This window comes from Dasypus novemcinctus, chromosome 16 (genome assembly GCF_030445035.2).
Source record: "Dasypus novemcinctus isolate mDasNov1 chromosome 16, mDasNov1.1.hap2, whole genome shotgun sequence".
Lineage (NCBI taxonomy): Eukaryota > Metazoa > Chordata > Mammalia > Cingulata > Dasypodidae > Dasypus > Dasypus novemcinctus.
In genome coordinates, this window is record NC_080688.1 from 29,439,282 (window position 1) to 29,465,119 (window position 25,838).

A 25,838-nucleotide genomic window follows, 5' to 3' on the forward strand; every position below is an offset into this window, starting at 1 on the left:
CCTACTGCTTTGTCCTTCTATTTGGGGAAATGCAAAATTTGTCACATCTTATCTTTTAAATCTTTTGAAATATAAAAGCTCTCCGCCCCCAGCTTGCTCTCCAGCCATTTTAAAACAAAGAAATATATTTTTCTAAATGAAGAGACTCTTTGTCGGAGGACTTTTTAGTGTACTTTCAAATTTTAGCAAACTAAAGTTGTGCCTGGACATCTTGCTTAGCTGACATCTGCTGATTCTGGGAGCCAGTTGGCACTTGAGCCCCAGGATAAGAAGTGGAACATTAAAAGCAAATGGTGGGAAGTAGATGTGGCTTAAGCAACTGAGCTCCTGCCTACCACTTAGGAGGTCTGTCATTCGGTTCCTGTTGCCTCCTAAAGAAGACAGCAAGTGGGTGTGACAGGCAGGCACAGCAAGCTGACACAAGTCAATACAACAAGGGACACAAGAAGAAAAATACAATGAGAAACACAACAAAGCAGAGAACGGAGGTGGCTCAAGCAGTTAGGTACCTCCCTCCCACATCAGAGGTCCTGGGTTCAGTTCTTGGTGCCTCCTAAAGAAACAAGGAAGACAAAAGACACAGCAAGTACAAACAACGAAGGGATGGGGAGAAATAAATAAATAAAATCTTAAAAAAATAAAAGCAAATGGTCAGGAGTCAAGGTTGATTGAGGTCTTGAAAACTTACCTGTGCCAGAGTTTTTCTAGAGATGATGAAACATGTGGATAAGAACATTCAAAGATTGCTGGAGCAAATGGACTTCCATAGGCAGAGAACCTTCTTCATTTATCTATTTATAGTTACATCTTAATTGGTTTTCTCCTGATTTTGAAAGAAATGCAAGCTTGTAGAAATGCAGATGGTAAAAAATATAAAGAATAAAAGCAAATGTTCCCTGTAATTACATACTCCAGAAATAACCAGTTATTATTTTATGTAGACTTCTGTGAGTTTTTATGTATACAGTAATATATCCATAATAATTACCATTATTTTATAAACTGGATCATAGCATATGTGTGTATATATGTGTGTATATGTATATATTCTTGTATATACATACATGTATACATATAGTGTTTTACAACTTGCTTCCCCCCCCCCCCCCCCCCGTTATCCTGAACATCTTTTTGTGTTGACCCACAAAGTTCTACACCCTTCTTTTTAAGGACTGGGCAGAAAGAAGCATCCTTCCTTTAGCATATAAGCTTTACTATAATGCCTTTGTAAGGTAAGCATGGAGCAGACAGTATTGCATTTTCACAGGTGGATAAATGGGGGTACAGAGGTCAGAGTCAGATGATACCTAAGGCCAGCAGGAACTGAAATCTTCTTGTCTTGGACTTTGAGGCCAGCCATCTTTACCCAGTGCCCGTTCATCACCTCCCCTCCCTTAAAATATAAGTCAAAATGATTGCTTTGAACAGGCTAAGCAGTGCTCCCCAAAGATAAATTTGCAGGTTGCTGCCAATAGAGAAACTCAAACAACCGTGAGACCACAGGAGATGGTCATTCATCCCTGCAAAAACTACAAGTCAACCTACTGAGTTTTCTCTGCTTTTATGTAGCAACTCAGAGCTACCCAATGACACATTTGCTTAGACGTGACTGCATACTCTCCTTTAAGAGAAACACATTTCTGAAAATGATGGTTGTTTATTGCTCCTTGTTAAGATTCAGAGGCCTGGGAAACGGACTTTGGCCCAGTGGTTAGGGCGTCCGTCTACCACATGGGGGGTCCGCGGTTCAAGCCCCGGGCCTCCTTGACCCATGTGGAGCTGGCCATGTGCAGCGCTGATGAGCGCAAGGAGTGCCTTGCCACGCAAGGGTGTCCCCCGCGTGGGGGAGCCCCACGCGCAAGGAGTGCGCCCGTGAGGAGAGCCGCCCAGTGTGAAAAGAGAGAGCAGCCTGCCCAGGAATGGCGCCGCCCACACTTCCCGGCCGCTGACAGAACAGAAGCGGACAAAGAAACAAGACGCAGCAAATAGACACCAAGAACAGACAACCAGGGGAGGGGGGGAAATTAAATAAATAAATAAATCTTTAAAAAAAAAAAAAAAGATTCAGAGGCCTGTATAAGCATTCCTCTCTCCACCGCCTGGGAAGACAACGATCCTTCCAGAGGGAGGGTGGGAGCCTGAAGTGGGCCGTCACATGGGAAGGCTGGACCATCCTTGCTCTCCCATGTTCCAGGCTTCAGCCACACTGAACGCCAGGGCTTGTGGTTTCTGTCCTGAGTGTGCTGGAATGCCCATTCCTCCAGCGTCCATCTGGTAACATGCAATTTATTCTCTAAGACTCAGCGCAAATGTCTCTTCCACCCTCAAGCCTTCGACTCCGTCCATGGGCCACCCAGTCTCCTCGTAGCTCTCCTGCTTATGGTCTCGAACATCTCCTCCCTTGTCATATCTGTCCTTGGTGAAGCCCCTCCTGTCCCACTTCCTCAAAGACCCCCAAGCATGATCTGTATAGTGTGTTTTGTTTTTTATTATCTTTTTTAAAGATACATAGATCACACAAAATGTTCCATTAAAAAGTATAAGAGATTCCCATATATCCCCACTCCCTATAACCCCCACTCCTCCCACATCGACAACTTCTTTCGCTAGTGTAGTACATTCATTGCATTTGATGAATACAGTTTGGAGCACTGCTACACTGCATAGATTATAGTTTACATTGTAGTTTACACTCTCTCCCAGTCCATTCAGTATGTTATGGCAGGATATATAATGCCCTGCATCTGTCCCTGCAATATCTTTCAGGACAACTCCAAGGTCTGAAAAATGCCCCCATATCACACCTCTTTTTTCCTCTCCTCGCTTTCAGTGACTCCCGTGGTCACAGTTTCCACATCAATGATAGAATTTCTTCCATTGCTGAAGTCACAATAATTCTATAGTAGAATACCAGGAAGTCCACTCTAATCCATATTTTATTCCTCCATCCTGAGGGCCCTGAGATGGCGATGTCCACTCCACCTCTAAATTGAGAGGGGGCTTAGATCCCACATGGCTGATGGATGGGATTCTCCTGCTTGCAGCTGTACCCTCTCAGTTCCTTGGTGGTGATGATTGACCATCTTCGCCTCCTTGTTAGTTGACCTGGGTAAGCCCCCCAAGCATGATCGTGCACCATTTTTTTGTTCTCTTCCCTCTCTCCCACTTCATAAGCAGACTATCCACCCAGACCTTTACACTAGCTCACTTCTATTTGCCATCAGTCACCAAGTCCTCCTGATTCTTCCGAGAGTCTCAGCCACGCTCCCGGCATTATCCTGCCATCACTGCTCGATCTGAAACCCACATCTCCTCAGCTCTATTCCTTGCAACAGTTTTCTCCTCAGACACCCCTCTTCAAGTTTCTCCACTCACCAATGAGGGCACTGCCTCACATAAATCTCCCAGAAGCCCAGCTCTCTTTGAGGATTTCAGTGGAGCTCCTGCCCTTGGACTCATTAATTTATTCAACAGATATCTGGTGTGGCTAAGAACAGAGACTTTGAAGATGAATAATCTCACAGTCGTTCTCCATGAGATGCCTTTGATTTAATAGAAAAAGTGGGAAAGAACTGTGAAAAGGGAACGTCTCTGTGCTGAGGTGGTCCAAACCCAGGCAGGAAGTCTGGGAGAGCGGAATCCAGAAGGAGGAGTGGGCCAAGGAGGCCGTGGCCCTCCACAGTTTCCCCTCAATCCAAATAGCAACTTCATTCCCACCACGATGCTGTCCCCATCTCAGCATGCCTCATCTATCTTGGCTTAGCATTTCCCTGGTGTGCACATCCTTCTTCAGTGGTGTGTGCCTTATTTCTACCCATTCCCTTCAAATCTAACCCTCCTTGCACAATCTATCATCAATCCTTCCCCCCTCATTTATTCCACACTCATTTATTCATTCTCCACTAATTTAACAAATGTTTACAGAGTACAGCTTTGTTCCAGGTATTGGGCTGCACATAAGTTACTAGGGAAAGACTTGGTAGGCAAGTTCCTAACCTGGGGAACCCACAGTCTATATCTAACTTCTGCCCCTGGATGTGGCCCATCTATATTGTACACAGCAATGAAACTCTTTTACAGTCTACATCTGATTCCCATCCATCAGTCAGTTTCTGCTTTCTCCTCCACCTCCCTCCTCTTTTTCTTAATTCCTTTTGGAATTAATGTCATTATCACATTCTACCTGCATAACTGATTTTCTTTATTTGCATCTTCTTTCTCTAAGCCGTTTGTGAGCTCCTATTGGCCAGGGATTTCTTCTTTTATTAGACACCCCACAGTGCAAAGCAAATGTTGTTCTAGAACATTCTGGGCAATGGGATGCAATGCCACAGTTAAGGTTCCTGCTCTGTAGGCCCTCTCAGCTTCATGGGAAATATGGAACAGGCATAGTTTGGGAACCAGGTACTGGGGAAGAATAGAGGACAGGACAATAGCTCCCCACTGGGGTTGTAGTGTTTCATTGTTATGAACTGCTGAGGGCAGGGGCATTGAACGTCCCCACAACAGAACACAACCTCTGGCTGGTCTCGTACCTCCTCTGGATCCTCGTTACCAGTTGTTCGTGGAGAAAATTCTATCTCTTCCTCCACTCTTTCTCCCACCATCACCGTGTCTTGACTTTTCTGTTGCTCTGAGCACGAGTCACCATCTAATTCAATAAACTCCTTTTATTACCAAGCCAGAGTTGGGATGATTTATCCCCAGATCTCAAATCATTCTGACTCCCACATATACTTAAATTATAAACCATGTCAGGAAAAGATCTCATTTTCCATAAGTAGTAATAGTCAGGTTTAGAAGTTACCAGGTAATATTTTTATAGAGAAAAGGTTGAACCCTGTCATTTCTTTCCTAAGTCTGAAATAAGTAGTACAAATATAGTAGTTTTTTTTTTTAATTTTCCAGTGACTTTGGAAACATTTAAATGGAAATGGCTTCCTTTTCCTTCAAAGCAGACACTCAAATTCCATAGACTCCAGGACATAATTTTACAAGTTTCCATTTTGTTTTTGGTTGGGAATGGCTGATGAGCTGATATTTAAATCACATATTAATGAACCAAAAAAAACAACCGAAATCAAATTTCTTCTGGATTCTCTCCCATCTTACCAAAATTTTAAAGAGTCTGACATACAGAACCTTGAGAGTGGATATATTAATAATAATTTTTGTAGTCATAGAAGCAGTGAGGAATGAGAAATGTTTATGTTACATATAAATAGATGATAGATAGATAGACAGATGGAGGGCAGATAGATAAACAGGTAGATAAATCAAGGGGAAATAAAACCTAGAGGCCCAATAGCTAGAGTTTGGCAATTTCCCTCCCATATGCCTTTTTTGTAATAAAATATTTATAAAATCAATGTTGGGAAGTGCTCAAACACAGCAAATATAGGGCTAAGGATAACCTCAACTTCTGAATGTTAGCAGAAAATAAAATTTTAAGAAAGCAGAGTTGCAGCAAGAGAAACGTGTTTATTTATAAAGCAACTGAAATGAACATAATAAAATCCAGTGGACATTATTAAAAATATAACCTTTCTTCAAGAAAACGTTTTTGTATATCCACTTTATTTCATTACTAATGGGGTCATTTCAGCCGCAAGAATATTAAAACTCACTTCCCATTATCACTGTGAATCAGAAGAAAGAGTTGCACATGCTGATGATTTCAACAAATTTATGGTGCTGATAAAATGAAAATCATGTTTGCTTGCCTCCAAATCAGAGGTTATCACTGCTTTCCTAACTCGAGAGTTGAATTTCACTGCTTTCCAAAACTCTGAAACTCAAGGGCAGTTTTTTCTCTGCTATCTAGTCAGATAATCAGGAGTGGGATACTTCAAAAAGCTTTGTAACACATTGGTATCCCTCAAACACTGTAGATAACATGAAGCAAGGTTAATTGGATTGACAAAATGGCAATATCCAATTGGCCGCATATTTTAGCGTCACGTTTACTGGAAATTCAAAAGCATTCTTCGTTTCCTACTTCCTGATGAGAAGATACCCCCCAATTTTACTGTTTAACCTTGTGGATCTGACCTATTCCCTCAAGTGTTTAACTAGCCATCTTGGTATTGGCCATTCAGATGGACGAGCGGAGCGGGTCTCATTTTGTTTTATGAGGAGGGAGGAGAGAGGATTTTCCACAGTGCAGCCACGGTTTGATTTGTTTTTCCATCGCTTCTCAGAAGCGCTGGTCTTTTAATGCCCTGGGAAAGGTAAGATTTATTTTTGCATCTGACACAGCAGCTGATGTGCAGTGGTGGAGGGCACGGCAGGAGCCAGCTGTATGCAGTGTTGTCTGCAGAGGGGCCGCTCACTACGGCCAGGTCTTGTGGTTCTGAGGCAAAGGATCCAACGGGCCTGGCTCACAACCAGAACCTGGTTCCGTAGCCCAAAGTTCAATCCAGGTTTCCCACCCCTCTCCAGCCGCCTCTTCCACGAACACTGAAACTTGCCAGCCCAAGGGAGGAGCCAGAGCTGAATCGCGGGGGCTGGGCAAAGTGGGCACCTGAACCGGCCACTCGTGCAGCCAGCGTTGACGCACAGGCTTCTGGGTGGCGAGTCCTGAAGATGCAAAAATGAGCAAGACCCAACTCAGCCCCTCCGGTAGTTCAACCAGAATCACTGGGAGGAATTCAAGTGACACAGCTCTGCTGGTCTTCCGGGCCACGTGAGGACAATATTCTGGTGTGCTTGGGGACCTGGAAAGACGTGAAGTGGGGATAGATAAAGACAAATAAAAAAGAAAACCTGTGGGACCTGCTGTGGAGGAGGCGTGAACTCCGTGGCCTTCCCAGGGCTGGTCTGAAGGACAATACAATCCACACAGCAGCCGTGACCTGTGAGCTCCACAACTGTGGGTTGGGGTGGGTGGGCTTGATTACTCCTCATCATATACACCCTAAGCCACAGAGTAGCTGCATTTATTAACTGCTGACTAGGCACATAAATCACGTCTCATGTAATCACCAAAACAATTCTGCAGTTCTACGGCTATAATCCCATTTTACAGGTGAAAGCGTGAGATTAAATGACCTTCCTAAATTCTCATCTCGAGTAAGTGTGAGAATCAGGACTTGGCCTCTAAATCACAGGTCTTTGTTTCTCCCTCTGAACCAGGTTGCCTTCCCAAGGGGACCCATAGGGTTCCCAGCCAGCACTGGCTATTTCTTCTCAAGTGTCTGAGCAATGGGGACAGGCCCCTCAACTCCCACCACTAAGCCCTTAATTCAGCGGGTCAACTCGCCTGGGATTTCCCCAAGCTGCCCGTGGCTAGGCCAGACCTGGTATCTGTGGCTGGCTCTTTCTTTCCCACCTGGGTTACTGGGGCATCTGTTCCTCCAGCCCCTGCCAGCCCAGAATTTTGCCCCACCTCCCTCTAGCCACCCAGGAAGTTTCTATCGCTCCTTCTCCTCTGTCTTCCAGACAGTGGCTTTTTTCACTCCATGCCCCTCCTGAGGGTGCTGGCTCCATTCAAAATAGTCCACCTGCCTAGAGTCTAAATACAATCCTTTTAGCCCAAGATTTTAAGGCCATAAGGATATTAAGATCTGTAGTCAGCATATCTATAAAATATGGCTCTACTACTTACCAGCTAAGTGAACTTGTGCAAAGGGCTTTACCTCTCTGACCCTCGGTTTTCTCATCTAAAGATTGAATCTCATTGGGTGGTTGTAAAGACTCAGAGAACTTGCTCTGGCAAAGTGCTCAGAGCAGCACGATGTCAAGGCCACCACGTTGCACAACACCAGACTAGGATGTGAATGGTGTCCACAGTGTTGTGCAGGGGTTGTATAATACACAGACTATATAAGTATATAACAGTCCTGACCAGGGTACAGTTACTAATCAGCAAATGTTATCATTCTTTCCTTGCCTTCTGGCTTGCGGGTGCTTTGGCAGAAAAAAATTGCAGAAAGTCCTTAAAAGTATCCCATGTGGGGTCAGGAAAGCGGCTGGTGTTCAAAAGGAAAGATTTGAAGGAAAATAACTGAGCTATCCCCGTTACCCATGTCACCTTTCAAGGAAAACTTTTAAGTGGAAAAGCAGGTGGGGTAAAGGGACACGTAGGGGAGGAGTGTTTTCTTTAACGTTTTCATGTTTACTTTTAAGAGCCTGTCGTAAGTCCCTAGGGCTGCCATAGCAAAGTACTGTGATCTGGGTGGCTGAGAACAACAGCAATTTATTGTGCTCGGGCTCTGGAGGCCTGAAGTCAGAAAGCAGGGCCGTGCTGCCTCTGAAATGTGTGGAGTTCTGACGGTGGCTTCCCAGCAATCCATGATGTACTTTGGCTTGTGACATAACTCAGTCGCTGCCTCTGTCACCAGGTTGTTCTCTGTCCAAATTTCCTCTCCTTATAAGGCCCCTGTCATACTGGCTGAGGTCCACCCTGATCTAGTTTGGGCTCATCTTCAAGCATCTTTTCTCCAAATTGGTTCCCATTCATGTGACTGGGAATATATTTTCTCATCTAAATATACTCATATTTTGGGGGTGCAATTCAATCCAGAACTGCCCTTCTTTAATTCTCCCTTAAAATTATCTGCCTCTGTGTGTGTTCTTTCCCTTGCTGAGCACAGAGGAGAAAACATCTCTCCGATGCCCTTCAACCTAACTCTGAAAGCCATGCTCGAGTCAGTGTTTGCTGGGTAACATGTGAGGATGTGGGGATGTGTATGTGTGTCCAGTCCGTTGTCAACTACGAAATGCTGCTGCAAGGTGTTGGTCTCCACCAAGGGGACAGGTCTCCCTGAACTGTCCCCTGAAGGACACACTCGTCTGTCCACACACCGTGCTCACTGGCCTACTTCAGAGGCCACCTTTGTTCCAGGGAGGCATTTACCCAGACTTAAGACCGACTGGTTTACCAAAGCTGTCATCCCAGGGCTGGCTGATGGTACCTGTTTTCTCCTGGAGGTCCTTTACAGGCCCAGCCTGTGAAACAGTGCAGAGATAACTGTTTCTGGAGCCCAAAAGAAAGATGTTGTCCTTCTTCACAATGCTACTGACACAGCAGCCCTTAGGTGCTGTGTGCTCATCCCATCTAGCAGACTAGCTGTTTAACTCAAACAACTCACTTGTACAGACATACTGCAATTTGACCAAGAATGTGAGCATTGAATTGAGATTTGCGTAATAAATATCTATTTCCCAGTAAGTCCTTCTAGGTTCACTGTGGTGTCAGAGGACTTCCTTTGAGAGTTGCAGGGTCTCTATACAAAGGAAGACATCTAAACCGTCTTCCAATCAAAGCCCTTTACATTCTTAATATTAAATTGTTCTTACCCAGCCCATTCAGAGCCTGGTATGTGGACCTGAACATGGTCTTTCCAATTACTGTCCTATTTTTATCTTTCCCTTCCTGGTGAAATCCCTTACATATGTGGCTTACGCTTGCTCTCTCCATTGCACATGCTTCCATATGCTTTAGCTCCATAATCTGGTCTCTAGTTCTTTCTCTTAAATCTTTCTCTTGTCTTGGTTGTATAGGCCCTTCCTTGTTTTGTTTGGTATCTCTCAAAATTCCCCAAGTTTTTTGAGGTCACTAATGACTTCTTCCCAATCAAGCAATGACCTCACCAAACTCCTAAAAATTCCAACGAGGAAAGGAAATTCTTCCACAAATGGTGCCAGAACAACTCAAAATCAATATCAAAAAAACAGATTAGCCTTATCCCCTAAGTCACAATTGCAATTTTTATATACAACAATTAATTTGACTGGAACATAAAAGCTAAATCTGTAAGGCCTCTATAAGAAAACATAGGAGAGAAACTTTGTAACCTCAAAGTGAGCAGATTTCTCAGACAGGACCCAAAATGCATGAGCTGTAAAAGAAAAAAGTGATAAATTGAACTTAATCAAAAATTAAAGCTACTGCTCAACATCATGAAGAAAATTAATTGTCAGGCAATCAACTATCAAAAAATACTCCCAAATCATAAATATCTGACAGAGGACTTGCATACAGAATATATAAAGAACTCTTCAACTCAGTAGTAAAAAACCAAATCACCAATAAAAAATGGCAAAAAAACCTTAACAGTTGGAGAAGAGACCAGTAGGAATGGGAAAATGCTAAGTATTATCAGTCATCAGGGAAATGAAAATTTAAAAGACTAATAGTACCAAAGTTGGCAAGATGTAGCACAACTGGAACTCTCATGCATTGATGGTAGGTGCGTAAATGGTGCAACCACTTTGGAAAACTCCTTGAAAGTTTCTTATAACACTAACCATATAACTATATTATACCTAACAATTCCACTCCTAGGGATTTCACTCACAAGAAATGAAATTATATATATTTAAAGACTTGTTTATTTACTTTATTTATTTATTTTTATTTGCCCCCTCTCCCACAGATGATCCTCTTGTCTATCTGCTCATTGTTTTCTCACCTTCTCCAGGAGGCACCATGAACCAAACCCAGGACCTCCCACATGAGAGGTGAGTGCCCAACAGCCTGAGCTACATCCGCTCCCTGGGGGCTGTGGTAACTGCTGGCTTGTGGCATCTGCTCGTTGCAGCAGGGTTGGTGTCTAGCTCATTGTGGTAGGAGCAGTGTCTAGGTTGATGTGGTAGGGGTGGCATCTGCTGATCTTCTTTTAGGAGACATCAGATCCAAACTGGGGACCTCCCATGTGGTAGGTGGGTGCCCAATTTGTTGAGCCATATCTGCTTCCCTGAAATAACACATTTTTAAAAAGCCTTGTACAAGAGACAACCAACAAGATAGCAGCAGAGTAAGGAGCTCCAAGAGTCAGCTTGTGCTACAGGCCAGTTAGTAATCACCCAGAGCTATCTAAAGCACCTATTTGGGGGCTCCAGGACATCAGAAGAGCATCCTGCAACATCTTTAAAAGAATGGAAAGAGGAGATTGCCCACCTGCAGAGACTATTTGTAAGTAGAGTGCTCCACACCAGGGAGGCTAGTGCCCATCCTCCATGGGTGGCTCAAGCTGCCTCAGGAGCTATTCCGTGGCTGGGATTGGAAGCTCCACTTGCCAAAAATGGGGTAGGAAGAGACAGTTGGGCCCCATTTTCAGCTATTGATTTGTAAATTTGGCAGGCTAAGGTATAATCCTAAGAATAGCTGAAGTTTGAACCTTTTCAAGTGGGAAAGAGGCTGGTAGCCACCATTTTAACTCCATCCCTGGCATGAGGGGGAGCAGGACAGACTGAAAATCACAGTGCTGATATTTTTTCTATCCCGTTTGGACTGTAGCTCTAGCCTAAGCCCCAGCCCCACCTCCAGCAGGGAGGATGCTGGGGAGACTTACCCCAGCCTTTCCAGGAAAATACAGGTCATGTGTGGAGGTTGGTGATTATTGTATTAGTCAGCCAAAGGGGTGCTGATGCAAAATACCAGAAATTGGTTGGTTTTTATAAAGGGTATTTATTTGGTGTAGGAGCTTACAGATACCAGGCCATAAAGCATAAGTTACTTCCCTCACCAAAGTCTGTTTGGAGCAAGATGGCTGCCAACATCTGTGAAGGTTCAAGCTTCCTGGGTTCCTATGTTCCTGGGGCTTGCTTTTCTGTGGGTTCAAGGTTCCTTTCTTCCTAGGGCTGGCTTCTCTTTCCTCTGTGAGCTTAATTCCAGGGGCTCCAGCTTAAGTCTTCAGCATCACACTCCAACATCAAAATTCCAACATCAGAAACCCTCAACTCTGTTCTTTGCCATGCCTTTTATCTGTGCCCATCCACCAAGGAGTGAGGACTAAATGCCATAAACATAACTCAATCATGCCCAGGTACAGATCAGATTACAAGAATAATACAATACCTAATTTTGGAATTCATAACCAACTCAAACTGCTATAATTATCCTACTCTGGCAGCCTCAAGTCACCTCAGGAGCTATTCTGTGGGTGGAGTTGGAAGCTCCATTTCCCAAAAACAGGGGAGGAAGAGACTGTTGGCCGCTGACTTCAGCTACTGATTAGTAAATTTGGCTGGTTAAAGTATAACCCTAAGAATAACTAAAGCTTAAACCTGTCCAACTTGAAAAGGGGCTGGTAGCTGCCATTTTGACTCTGCCCCTGGCATGAGGGGAGACAAAGCTGATTGAAGAGCACAGTGCTGGTAGCAACCAGCTTCCTTCCACCCAGATCAGACTTTAGCCCTAGCCTAAGCTTCATTCCCACCTCTGGCAGGGAGGAAGCTGGTGGGCCCTGCACTGACCTCTCCAGGTAACTGCAGGTACATTTGATTGACACAGACTGAATAGTTGTAAGTCTAACTGGGAAATGGTGGTCATCTTGGACCCACACTGCACAGATTGCTGCCCACACCTGCAGCTCCATCCCCACCCAGGCAGAGAAGGAAAGGATGTGAAGCTTCATCAGTCTCTCTGGGTAACTACAATTTAGGCCTGTACAACTTGGATTATTACACACATCTGTGGCTCTGTTCCTAACCCTGGCAAGGGTGAAAGGTGGAAGAAGCTTCATGGACCATTGGGGCAATGTGGACAGCTTGAGCCGCCACAGCTTACATCATCAACTACATCCTCAGCTTCTACTATACAACCAGAAAGGGAGAAAAGGCAAGAAAGCCCTAAACTAAAGAGAGAAACTGCTCCCAGAATAAATGCATCTAGTAAGCCAGATGCCAAGACACCAAAAAAAACCTTACAATACATACCAAGAAACAAAAAGATATGGCCCAGTTAAAGGAACAAGATATGGCTCCTGATGACATAAGGGAGTTGAGACAACTAATCACAGATGTTCAAACAAATCTCCATAATAAACTCAATGAGATGGCTAAAGAGATTAAGAGGGAAGTAGACTTGGCCCAATGGATAGGGCATCCACCTACCACATGGGAGGTCTGCAGTTCAAATCCTGGGCCTCCTTGACCCCTGTGGAGCTGGCCCATGTGCAGTACTGATGCGTGCAAGGAGTGCTATGCCATGCAGGGGTGTCCCCCGCATAGGGGAGCCCCACATGCAAGGAGTGCGCCCCATAAGGAGAGCCGCCCAGCACGAAAGAAAGTGCACCCTGCCCAAGAATGGCACCGCACACATGGAGAGCTGACACGACAAGATGATGCAACAAAAAGAAACACAGATTCCCAGTGCTGCTGATAAGGATAGAAGCAGTCACAGAAGAACACACAGCGAATGGACACAGAGAGCAGACAACTGGGGGGGGAGGGGGAAGGGGAGAGAAATAAATAAATAAAACTAAAAATCTTTTTTAAAAAAAGGGAGAGAGATTAAGAATACTAAGACGACATTGGATGAGCACAAAGAAGAATTTGAAAGAATACATAGAAAATAGCAGATAGTACAGGAATGAAAGGTGCAATAAATAAAATTAAAAATACACTGGAGAGAAATAAATAAAAAATAAATCTTTTAAAAAAATACACTGGAATCATATCATATAACAGCAGATTTGAGGAGGCAGAAAAAGAATTGGTGCACTTGAAGACATGGCCTCTGAAGGCGAACATACAAAAGAGCAGGTGAAGAAAAGAATGGAAAAATTTGAACAAGCCTTTAGGGAACTAAATAATGGCAAGAGACATGCAAACATACATGTCATGGTGTCCCAGAAGGGGAAGAGAAGGGAAAAGTGGTAGAAGGACTATTTGAAGAAATTATGGTAGAAAATTTCCCAACCCTGCTGAAGGGCATATATATCCATGTCCAAGAAGCACAATGTACTCCCATCCAAAGAAATCTTAATAGACAAACTCTGAGACACATACTAATCAGAATGTCAAATCCAAAGACAAAGAGAATTCTGAGAGCAGCAAGAGAAAAGTAATGCTTAACATATAAAGGATACCCAATAACAGCAAGTGCTGATTTCTTACCAGAAACCACGGATGCAAGAAGACAGTGGTATGATATATTTAAGATGCTGTAAAAGAAAAACTTCCAGCCAAGAATCTTATATCTGGCAAGATTGTCTTTCGAAGATGAGGGTGAGTTTAGGATATTCACAGATAAACAGAAACTGAGAGAGTTTATAACAAGGGGACCAACCTTGTAGGAAATACTTAAGGGTGAGCTACAGTCTGAAAAGAAAAGACAGGAGAGAGACTGGCTTGAAAGAGAGTCTAGAAATGAAGATTATATCAGTAAAAAATAACTAAAAGTCTGAAAAGAGTGGAGAAAATAAAATATGACAGATAAAACCTAAAGGTCAAATGGGAGAAATAAGAACTGCCTTTACAGTAATAACATTGAATGTTAATGGATTAAACTCCCCAATTAAATGACACAGACTGGCAGAATGGATAAGAAAATATGAGCCATCTATATGCTGTCTGCAAGAGACTCATTTTAGACCCAAGTATACCAATTGATTGAAAGTGAAAGGCTGGAAAAAGATATTCCACACATGCAGTATCAAAATTAAAAAAAGCCAATTAGCTATACCTATATCAAATGAAATAGACTTTAAAAGACACCAATAGTACAATGTGAGGAGGAAGTCAGGGAAAAAAATCCCATTTACAATAGTGACTAAAAGAACCAAATTTTTAGGAATAAACTTAACCAATGATGTAAAGCACTTGTATTCTGAAAACTACAAAGCATTGTTAAAAGAAATTTAAAAAGACTAGATAATTGAAAACACAGTCCATGCTCATGGATTGGAAGACTAAATATCATTAAGATGTTAATTCTGCCCAAATTGATAAACAGATTCAAAGCAATCCTGATAAAAATTCTACCAGCATTTTTTAAAGAATTGGAAACACAATTATCAAATTTATTTCAGGGGTCTTAAATAGCCAGAAACATCTTTAAAAGGTAGAGCAAATTTGGAGGACTCTCACTTCTGGATTTTAAATCATATTACCTCACTACAGTGGTAGAAACAACATGGTACTGTCATAAAGACAATTGAAGGTTCAGAAACAGACCACAACATCTATGGTCAAGTAATTGACAAGCCTGTCAAACCCATCCAGCTCAGGCAGAACAATCCATTCAACAAATGGTGCTGAGAGAGCCTTCATCAAGAAGGTGCAGAGGCAATCTACTCAATGGGAGAATGTATTTGGAAACTACATATCCAATAAGTGTTTGATTTCCAGTGTTTATAAAGAGATCATACATTTCAACAATAAAAGTGCAAGCAATCCAATGTAAAAAATGGGCCAAAGATTTAAATAGGCCTTTCTCCAAAGAGGAAATACAAATGGCCTAAAAGCAGATGAAAAAATGTTCTGTATCACTAGCTATTAGGCAAATACAAATAAAAACAACAATGAGATATCATTTCACACCACATAGAATGGCAATTATTAAAAAAACAGAAAACAATAAGTACTGGAGAGGATGTGGAAAAATAGGAACTCCTCCTTCATTGTTGGTGGGATTGTAAAATGATGTAGCCTCTGCAGAAAACAGTGTGGTGGTTCCTCATGATGCTAACTATAGAACTGCCATGTGATCCAGCAATTCCTCTACTAGGAACATATCCAGAAAAACTAAAAACTATGACACGAACAGACATCTGCCCACCAATGTTCATACCAACCCAAGCGTCCATCAACCAATGAATGGATAAACAAAATGTGGTATCTACATACAATGGGATACTATGCTGCAGTAAGAAGAAATGAAATTGGGGCACATATGATAACTTGGATGAATCTTGAAGACATTATGCTGAGTGAAGAAAGTCCAACACGAAAGGACAAATATTGCATGGTCTCATTAATATGAACTAAATATGAAGAATAAATGCATTGATTCAAAACCTAGAGTGTAGGATATTAGGAGATAAGTGGAGGGTTGAGAAGATTTGGTGCTTAATGTATGTAGAAGTTTTAACTAACTTGACTGTCAAAGTGTGGAAATGGATAGAGTTGATGGTAACACATTACAGTGAGTAGCAGCTGATATATAAATAGGATTATGGCTGAAAAGGGTAGTCTGGAAAAGTAAATGTCAATTGAAAGAAACCTAGAGGATAATCTCGGATCTGAATAACACAGTAAACCCAGAGATGAATCAGAATTGTGGTTGATAGTACAGATGCAAGAGTGTCCTCCCATGGGCTGAGCAGATATATATCACTATTGCAGGATGGTGGGAATGTGGAGAAGCACGGGAAAAATACAACTGGTGTGACCTATGAACTGTGGTTAACAACAATATTGTATCTTGCATTAATGCCAAAGAGGCACTGTGTTGACAGTGGAGGAGTATGAAAAAAGTGTGCCAAATGTACACTATGGACCATAGTTGGTGGTAATACTCTGATAATATTATCTCATAATCTGTAACAAATGCTCACCATGGTGTGTTGTGCTGGTGAAGGGGTGTTATAAAGGGATTCTACACATGTGCATGTTTGTTTTGGAAGTTCACAACCTCTATAATAAAAATATATATTTAAAAAATAGTATGAAAAAAATGGTGTGGGTTGGGGGAAAATACACCAAATGTAAGAGATAGTTAGTAGTAATATTTTGATGATGCTCTTGCATAGTTTGTAACAAATGTACCACAACAATGCTAGGTGTTGGTGGAGGGGTGATGTTTAGGACCCCCTGTATGATGTTATGCATGCTTATTTTGTAAGTTCACAACTTTTACTATGCACTTATTGTTTGTGTATGTTCATGTATGAATGATATACTTCAATAGTATATATAGATATATTTTTTTAAAAGATCCAGCATTGTCCCTAAGGAAAAAAAAAGCCTCGTACAAGAATGCTCATGGCTGTTTTACCAAAAGTTGCCAAAAATTGGGCCAGAAAAAAAATCCAGGTGACCGTAAAAAGGAGAATAGATTTTAAAACTATAGTATTGCAACACAATGGAACACCATTCAGCCATAAAAAGGAACTGTACACATAACAACAGAGAAGACGCTCAAAAACAAGCTGAGCCTAAGAAAGCAGACACCAAAGAATATGTGCTATATGATTCCATCTCTGTGAGGTTCAATAACAGGCAACATTAAACTATGGTGATAGATATCAGAACAACGGTATCCTCCAAGGTGGGAAAGGGAGTGGGGAGCAGGGACTGATGAGTTAGGGATGCAAGGGAACTTCCTGGGGTGATGCAAATGCTCTATATCTTGATAGGAATGTGGGTACATGACTGTATGCATTTGTCAAAACTCAATGAACTCTACACCTAAGATCTGTGCATTTCACGCAAATCAATTCAATAAAAACATGTTTTAAAATAAAAGCAGAGCTTCCTCTTCCCAGACATTTTGCTATTATGTAAAATCTCTTGAAAGATCTGTGCCCTTAATTCTGAGGGGCTCATCTTCTCCCGTCCACCTCAATCTGTATGCTGCCCAAGAATCAGGCCTCATTCCTTTTTACGTGCCCCTTTACAGTCTCCCCTTCTTTCATTTGTTGAGAGCTCATCCACTGTCAAGATGCAATACAACTAAATTCACAGCTTCGAGACTTATTTCCAAGCTATTCCTTCTCTATCCTGAGAAAATGAGCCCCTAGGCATCCACATGGAACTGGGGCTCCACCCAGCTCGCCCCTTTATAGGTCTGAAACCAAGTCAAACCAAACTGCTTCTCTGGAAATACTCTCCGACTGCGCAGGTACCAGAGCCTGCCTGGCAGACTGCTGCATTCTCTGCGTTCGTTATGACGTCACCCTTGCTTTTCTGAAATCGGCTCCTCCTTTGGTTTGAATCCTGTCACATTCGGAGGCTGAATTCACCAGAGAGTGATCGGAGCTCATTCTGCTTCCCAGTGGCTTCTAAGTGCGTTGCTGAAGTTCAATGAACTTTAATAAATAATAACAACTCTAGGCTGGAGTATGGGAATCAAGCTCCCAGCACAATGAGACTGGAAAAATTAAATGGCAAATTCTGAAGCTTTCTGCAGTCATTAATTAAGATTAGAAAGCTAGCTAGCTTTAAGAGAGAAATGAAGCAATCTTTTATATCCAGGCCTAGAAATGCCAGGACTGATTTAATTTTACTGGGTTCTCTTTGTTTTATTTTCTTTGTGTTTCGGAAAAGAATCCTAACTCAGAGAGTCATAAAGGAAAGTCATTAGAAACAACTGAAAAACATACAGCTGTTATTTCTTTAGCTAAGCTTTATTACTCAGCTGAATACTCTGGAAATATACAAAAGGATAATGGCTTGTGAGGACTATCACAAGGGATCTGGCTAAAACATTTTTTAAGAAGTAGCCCAACCAAGCAGTTTTATTGTTCCACCTTTTTATCAAAACCAAAGACTCTGAATGACTTGTTCCATTTTCTAGAAAATGTTTTCCTGATTTTTCTGAAGATTTCCCTATGTGACTTTAGAGCAGAGTTATATGTAAATATCATCACTGCTTTTACTCCTGCTACTACAGAAATGCCTAATACTTGGATATCTTTTAATAATACACATTTTGTTTTACAGAATTGAAATCCTCAAGCCCCTGGGGAAGTGTTATTCCAGGTAAAAGGACCCAAAACCCCTGGGCGAGATAAATTCCCTGAGAGGTTACAGGTGGAAAAATCTGCTTTCAACAAGACATACTGGTAAAGAGAGATAAAAAAGGGAAGGTATCATAGAGACTGTGGCTTGATTTTGACCTTGAAGGATGCTTAGCTCTGGTTCTGTGGGTATTGAAAACATGGGCACTGCACAGAACAACAAAAGCATAAAACCGTCAAGTAGCTTTCCATTGTCCATCTTCTGTGTGAGCTGCCCCTCGATTCTCTGCTTCTTCTTTATCCATGTTCTTATCCACTGGGCTCGGCTTGCTCTAGCTTGCCTTTCGATTCCTTCCACATGACAGAGTGTCTCCATCTCTGGAATGTTCTTCTCCCACATCTTCATCTGGCTGTCTCCTCTTCATTTGGGCATTGTTCAGCCTTTCATGGCCAACCAGCAAATCCTGCCTAAGCACTTTCTATCCTATTGCCATGTACATGTTCTCTCTAGCACACATCTCTAATTAAAGCAATCTTCATTACAGTATTGCACATTTCTTATAAGCTCCATGAGGACCAAGCGCTTATCTCTCTTTTTCCTTGCCGTTTCTTTGACACCTAAGATAATGTCTGCTGTCGAATAAGCTCTCATCGCATGCATGCATGAATGAACGAATGAGTGAAAGGAGGAAAATGCAACGAAGAATAAGGATTAGTGTAACTCACGTGGTTCGATATTTAGGCTGAATGAAGAAAAAAGTTGTGGACATTGCAATGGGAAAGTTAGCATGGGGGCTGGATTCTGGTGGGCCTTAGACACAGGTCAGTGGCTTGGGAGAAAGAGCCAACTGGTAAGTGAAGTGCGGCATGGAAAAGAAAGTGCTGCACACCGGAGGATCAACATAAGTAACAGTGGGCCCCTGTGTGCTCTTGACCTCGGGAACCACACACTGGGAGCCCTGTTTCAGGAAGATAAAGGTCAGGCTATTATTGTGCAGAAAGGTGCTAATGGGGCACCATAGAAGTGAGACTAATAACAACCCCAGCGACTGGCAGCCGCAGTTTCCCCGAAGGCTCACTGTGTGCCAGCCCTGTTATTCAGCGTCTTCACTACCATCTCACCTCTCTTTGTACCAAGTTGACGGGATAGGTCATGAATTCCCCATTTTATAGAGAAAAAAATCGAAGCCTAAAAAGGCTAAGTAGGGAAGCGGATTTGGCCCAATGGATAGGGCGTCCGCCTACCATGTGGGAGGTTCAGGGTTCAAACTCAGGGCCTACTACCCATGTGATGAGCTGGCCCACATGCAGTGCTGATGCGCACAAGGAGTGCTGTGCCACGCAGGGGTGTCCCCTGCGTAGGGGAGCCCCACGCACAAGGAGTGCACCCGTAAGGAGAGCAACCCAGTGCGAAAAAAGTGCAGCCTGCCAAGGAATGGTACTGCACACACGGAGAGCTGATGCAGCAAGATGACGCAACAAAACGAGACACAGATTCCCGTGCTGCTGACAAGAATACAAGCGGACACAGAAGAACACACAGCGAATGTACACAGAGAGCAGACAACTGGGGGGGGGGGGGGGAGAAAGAAAGAAATACATCTTTTTAAAAAAAGGCTAGGTAACTTGCTCAAGATCACACAGTTTGAAAGAGCAAACTGGGAGACAGCCAAGAAGCTTCTGGTCTAAAGGGGAGTACAGTAGTCATTACTGCTTTCCACCAAAGATGTCTGGCTGTTGGGCTTGGCTATATGGCTTGCCGTGGCCAGTGTCATGTAAGTGGATGTTGTGACAAGTGTCCCTTCTAGGTGGAAGCTTTGGGAGCCAGGACGTGATTTACTGAGGTCTCGTTTCAACTGCCACAGAGACTGGTGACAGTCTGGTGTGGCTGTTCCATCAGTCTGGGTCCTGGAGTATTTCATGGAGGGCAGAGCCACTGAGTTTTAAGCCACTAAGACCTGAGTGTTTTGTTTAAAGCACAGCCTAATCCAGCCCACCTAGCATTATACAACAGGAGTTGCTGTTGCGCTCCCAAGACAGGAATAGAATATCTGCAGTTGCCTTGGGAGGACACCTCCACAGAAGTAGTTTGCATGCTGATTGAATCATGCTGAAGATTTGGTGACATCCTTTTTTTCTGTTTCCATCACCACCCCTTTTTTTTGGACCTCAGACATAGAAGGTTGAGCTAATCTCATTCCTGTGTCAATAGTATAGCATCAGTGCTCGTCCAAGTGAGGTTCCTATTTAATTTCATCCTCTTCATCCTAATCCTGAAATATGTGTGTCCTTAAATATGCATGTCTCCCTGTAAAATATTTTTTGTGAGCATGTGTTTTTAATTTATGTCATTGGTATTCTGCTATAATTCTGTTTTGGTTTCTTAAATTGTTTTATTATAATTTTGACTCAGCTCTGTTTTAAATGTTCTCCATGTTGTTGTAGGCACGTTTGGTTTGTTGTTTCTAACTGCTTCACACTATTCCATAGTATGAACCCATCACCTGTCACCTGCCTGACCTTACAGGGAATGAGGCTGTCATCTAACTCTCCTTTCCTCCAGCAGTGCTGAAATGGAATCTGTTATAGAATATACAAGAATTTCTCTGGGACTTGCAGGCAAGAGTGAAATCATCTGGTTGTGAGTCCTGGCATACTTATTTCCATGAAATGCTACCAGATTGCTTTTCAAAATGACTGTGTAAAAGGATACTCCTACCAGGAGTGACAAAGAATTCCAGTTTCCCATGTACTAACCAATACTTACTTTTACCCACTATTGTAATATGATTTTACCCTACTCTTTGCCTGTTGTGTCCTTCCTTGGTAACTATCCCATTAAGGCAGCTGTGAACTGGCTTAGTGGGGTGCTTAAGTTACTGCTAGGGGAGGGAGTTCTCCAAGGTTGGGGGTGTGTGGAGATGATGGACCCAGCAGGCATCTCTGACCTATAAGACTGGGCACCAGGAGTTAGGGACTCTGTGCTGTTTGTCCCTGTCAATGCCCAGTGTCTGGCATGTAGTAAGCCAGTATTTATGGCTTTGTTGAATTTACCACAAGGGCTTCAGTAACTTACTGTTTCAGGACTGTTGAGGGTTGAATTATGTACCCCATTATGTAACCCATTCCTATCATGTCAACCCACTGCAAACAGGGCCATTTGAAGATGTTATTTTTAGTAAAGGTGTAGCCAACTGAATCAGTTAGGGCTTTAATCAGAATCAAATTCAGGCATAGAGAAGCCACAGGGTGCAGCCAGAAGCTGGAAGTCAACAGAAGAGGAAGAGAAAGGAGAAGATGCTGCCATGTGCATTGCCATGTGACAGAAGAGCCAAGGAGCCCAAAGACTGCAGTCCAGCCAGAAGATGCAGACGCTGAAGAAGGAACAACCTCTAGCCTGGGAAACCCTGACTCAGTAAATTCCTATTGTTAAGAAAACCCGTTGTATGTATTTGTGTTAGCAGGTAGGAAACTAAAACAAGAACCCTGTTACATTATTCACTGTAACCTGAAAAAAAAAAAAAGCTGTATGAAGTTTCCCAAGATGCTGGAGTCCTGGGGTGAATTCTCTTCAACAAAAAGTATACTGAGCCATACATTTTAATTATTCCAAGGACACTCTGCCTGGTCTTGTCTCTCTAAGGAAGTTTGCATTCCAGTCCTGCTCCCGAGATGGCGTTAGTTTTGGTGTATGAGATTCACCCATTCCCCTTTCCTCCTTCCCGCTTTCTTTTCCCTGGAGAATTGAACCAGCATGCCTCCTCCACTTTACTTGTTAGTAGTGAGCAAATTTAGAGGTTCGGTTTTTCAAACAAATGGCGACAGCAACACCGCAAGGCCAGATTCTCAGGAAAGGACTATCAGGTGGTTCCCTGGAACATGAGCCATCACTGGCGTGAGCGGCCACCTCAAACCTGTCCCCCCATCACCCCGGAGGAGGGGGGAGTGTATCTGATAGCTCACCGCTATGAAATGGGAGGATCCTTGTCCGCCCAGCTTAAAAATAATGAGCACGAATGCCAGGCAAATAATTCTGGGAGACTCCAGCCCCTTCCAACTTTGTCCTGTGGAGCATGTGCCTGGTCTGCTCCTTTCGTGATCCCCTCAGTCCCTCCTCTGTGTGTGTTGATGTCACCTGAATGGTGCATTTGATTTAAACATAAAACATACAGCACATCGAGGAGTGCGGCAAAAATGTTGATTACGAGAAATGCTTGGGCAATGGGGCATTTTGATTAACTCCATGTTCTAGGTTGCTGAGAATTAAGTAAAGAAATCCTTTTCATTTCGATTCTTATGATGGAAGATGTTTCTGAAATGAGCGTAATGCACAGCAGAAGAGCGAACACAGTGGAATCTCTCTCTGATGACTGTAAGTTCAGCATAGTTCTCAGCTGTCATTCCTGAGTGCCAATCATGAGGTTATTCATGTAGATTTAGAAGATGTAAAGGCAGGGCTGGAGAGAGACAAAACCCCGATGCACTCTAGGAGCTGAGATTTCAAAATAAATCTTTCCATTTTCTTTTTGTAATTTGTCATTGAGGGTATAAAAAGGAGTCTGGTGGATGGAGTCTTGATTAGTTGGATCCAAGAACAAATGAAGATTTTGTTTTTCATTTAGAATCTTCTTGAACAGCTGTTTGATTTATTTTCTGATTAAACTAAGATTGTTTTTCAGGTTCTTGAGTCCATAGACTCATTTATTCTTTAGATCGGAGTACCTCATAAAAATAATGAATGTTGTCCAGAAGCATATTAAGTATAGTTTTTATACCACTTTGATTCATATTGTACACATAGTAGAAATGCTGGCTTTTTTATCACCCATGATTTTTTTAAGCAAATAAATTTAGCTAAATGTGAAGCAAAAGCTTCTATTTTCGAGAGACGGTGTGGTACAAAGGACTGAATTCTGCCTTTGAAGTCAAACAGATCTGAGTGAAATTGCAGTGCTGCCCTGCTCTGTTTTTGGGAAACTCAACTTCCTCATCTGAAAAATCAAAATAGAATCCTTATGGGGCCAAGGTGGAGATTAAATGGGATTATGTGTGCAAGAACCTGGTGTCTGGTGCCTGCCGAAGAGAAGTTAGACCTATCGGCCTTCCTTAAGATTCCCGTTGGATTTGCCAAAACAAAACCATCCTTCTACTTGTCCTAGCATTATGACATTGTCTTCTCCAGCCATACCTTCTGCAGGGGCCATTTTAGGGAACCAGTGTATATCCAAATGACCTGGATAAGAACTAGAGACTGAGAAAACTTTAGCCTTCCTGAACCATCTGCTCATCCCCGTCCACGCTAGTTCTTTTTTAAAAATGTTTAAGACCCCCACTGCAAAACTGCCAGGAGTGTGAATTTTCAAAGTAATTTTACACTAAAATCAGCTCACTTTTTTTTTTTTAACTCATCTCCCATGGTGGCAAAACCAATTTCAGTGTGATGTTAAAAACTGAAATTTGTGTTAACATCGGTTAAAAAAGAAATAAACCATGTAAATGATGGCATTTTTTTTTGAGAGAGGTTATTTTACTGCTGGGCACTTTTTATAATATCTGACTGCAGAGAGAAATGAGGCCAAAACACTTTGTAAACAGGCTTCAGGTTGGTAGGCTGTTCTCCGGAATTTTGAAGAAAAGTAGAGGGGCTCTTTGAGGTTCCCACTGTGCTCTCACCTCCACTGCCTCCCAGAGCTCGGAGCAGTTTTTGAGCCCTGCAGCAGTGCCTTATTAACAGTGAGAATCTGACCAATTATTTAACTTTCTTCATCTGTAAAAGGAAAATGAAAACCCCTGCTTTGTAGGGCTGTTGTGACATTTAAAGTGAATAACGTTTAACAGGCGCACAGGAGGCCCACCATAAGTGGCTGCATTTTCTGCAGGCCCAGGACGCGACAGAGGAGACAGGCTATCGGCTGACCTTTAGAAAGCAGAGCTTGACTTGGCAGGGACGTGGAGCAACTGGAATTCTCATACATTGCTAGTGGGCTGTACAATGCTATAAGTATATTGGAAAACTATTCGTTGGTTTCTTAAAAGTTAATCATACACTTACCATATGGCCTTGCAATAGCAGGCATAGCTATCTCCCCAAGAGAAATATGTGCATGTGTCCCCCAAAAAGATTTGTACAAGGATGTTCACATTTAGCTTTATTTACAGTAACCAGAAACTGGAAACTAGCCAAATGCCCATCAACTGGTGAATGGATAAGCAAATTGTGGTATATCCACACAATGAAATCAACAATAAAAACAAAAGAACTACTGATACATAAAGCAATCTAGGTAACTCTCAAAAACATTGTGTTTGAGGAGTGGGTATAGCTCACGCCTGAGGTCTCAGGTTCAATCCCCAGTACCTCTGAAAGAACTAACAAACAAACAAACATTATTTTAAGCAAAAGAAGCCAGACACAAAAGAAACAAAAGTAGTTCACAAATGACTGACAGAAAAAAGAATGGTTGCCAGGGAGGGTAGAGTGGTGGTATTGGCAGGAATGAAAACTGAGAACTTTCTGGGGTGATGGGTATAATCTAAATATTGATGTGAATGATGACTGCCCAGGAGTGACAATTCATCAAACTGTACAGTCATGATATAGATACTTCACTGTTTGTAAATTATACTTTAAAAAGAGACTTAACGATTCCCTTTTCCAATGAACATCTTGCACAAGCCCTCAGAATGTTCACAGTAATCTTAGCAGTCGAATGGATGGGAGGAGCCCGAGCACCTTTTGCCCCCCTTCCCATCCCTTCGCCGTGGACACGTGCAGACCCATTTCATATAATCTCTTGCCAGCACTTCAGAAAATATCAATCATGGTGCTGCTATGAGCCGGGTGCTCAGGCAGGGTGATCTGATAAAAGCAAGAATACCATAATGTCATTTCCTTCTGGATTTTACAGTGTGGTCACAGGACGTCTCTGACATGGTATTGGGAAAGGGATTTGTGGGCACACATTTGCGGAAGCGTGTTTTCATCCAGCGGGTGTCTGGCCTAGGAGCACGAGGACGTCGTCTTGTAGCGATCAGGGGACAGAAGCCTGAGGCCCACCAGAGGAGGCTTTGCTTTGGAAGGAAGTCCACTTGCAGCCCCAATCTAGCGGTCAGGCCTGGGGGTCCTCCGAGTCCCAAAGCCCCAAACTGTGACTTGAACAGCTTCTTCCTGACGCGCCATTTCATTCTTTCCATCTAGCTTCAAAGAGTTTGAAAACGTGTTTATGAATTACTTTTGTGGAACCTATTAAATTAGAAGCATCTTCTCTTAATGTAACAAGTAGATTAAAATATGAGTAATTTCATGGTCTGCAAAGACAGTGAAATGTTTAATTCAGTAGGGCACGCTATAGTATGTGTTCACAAAGCCAAAACATATGTACGACGGACAAGACGTTGTGATCTGGAGGCAGCGACAACAGACTGGAG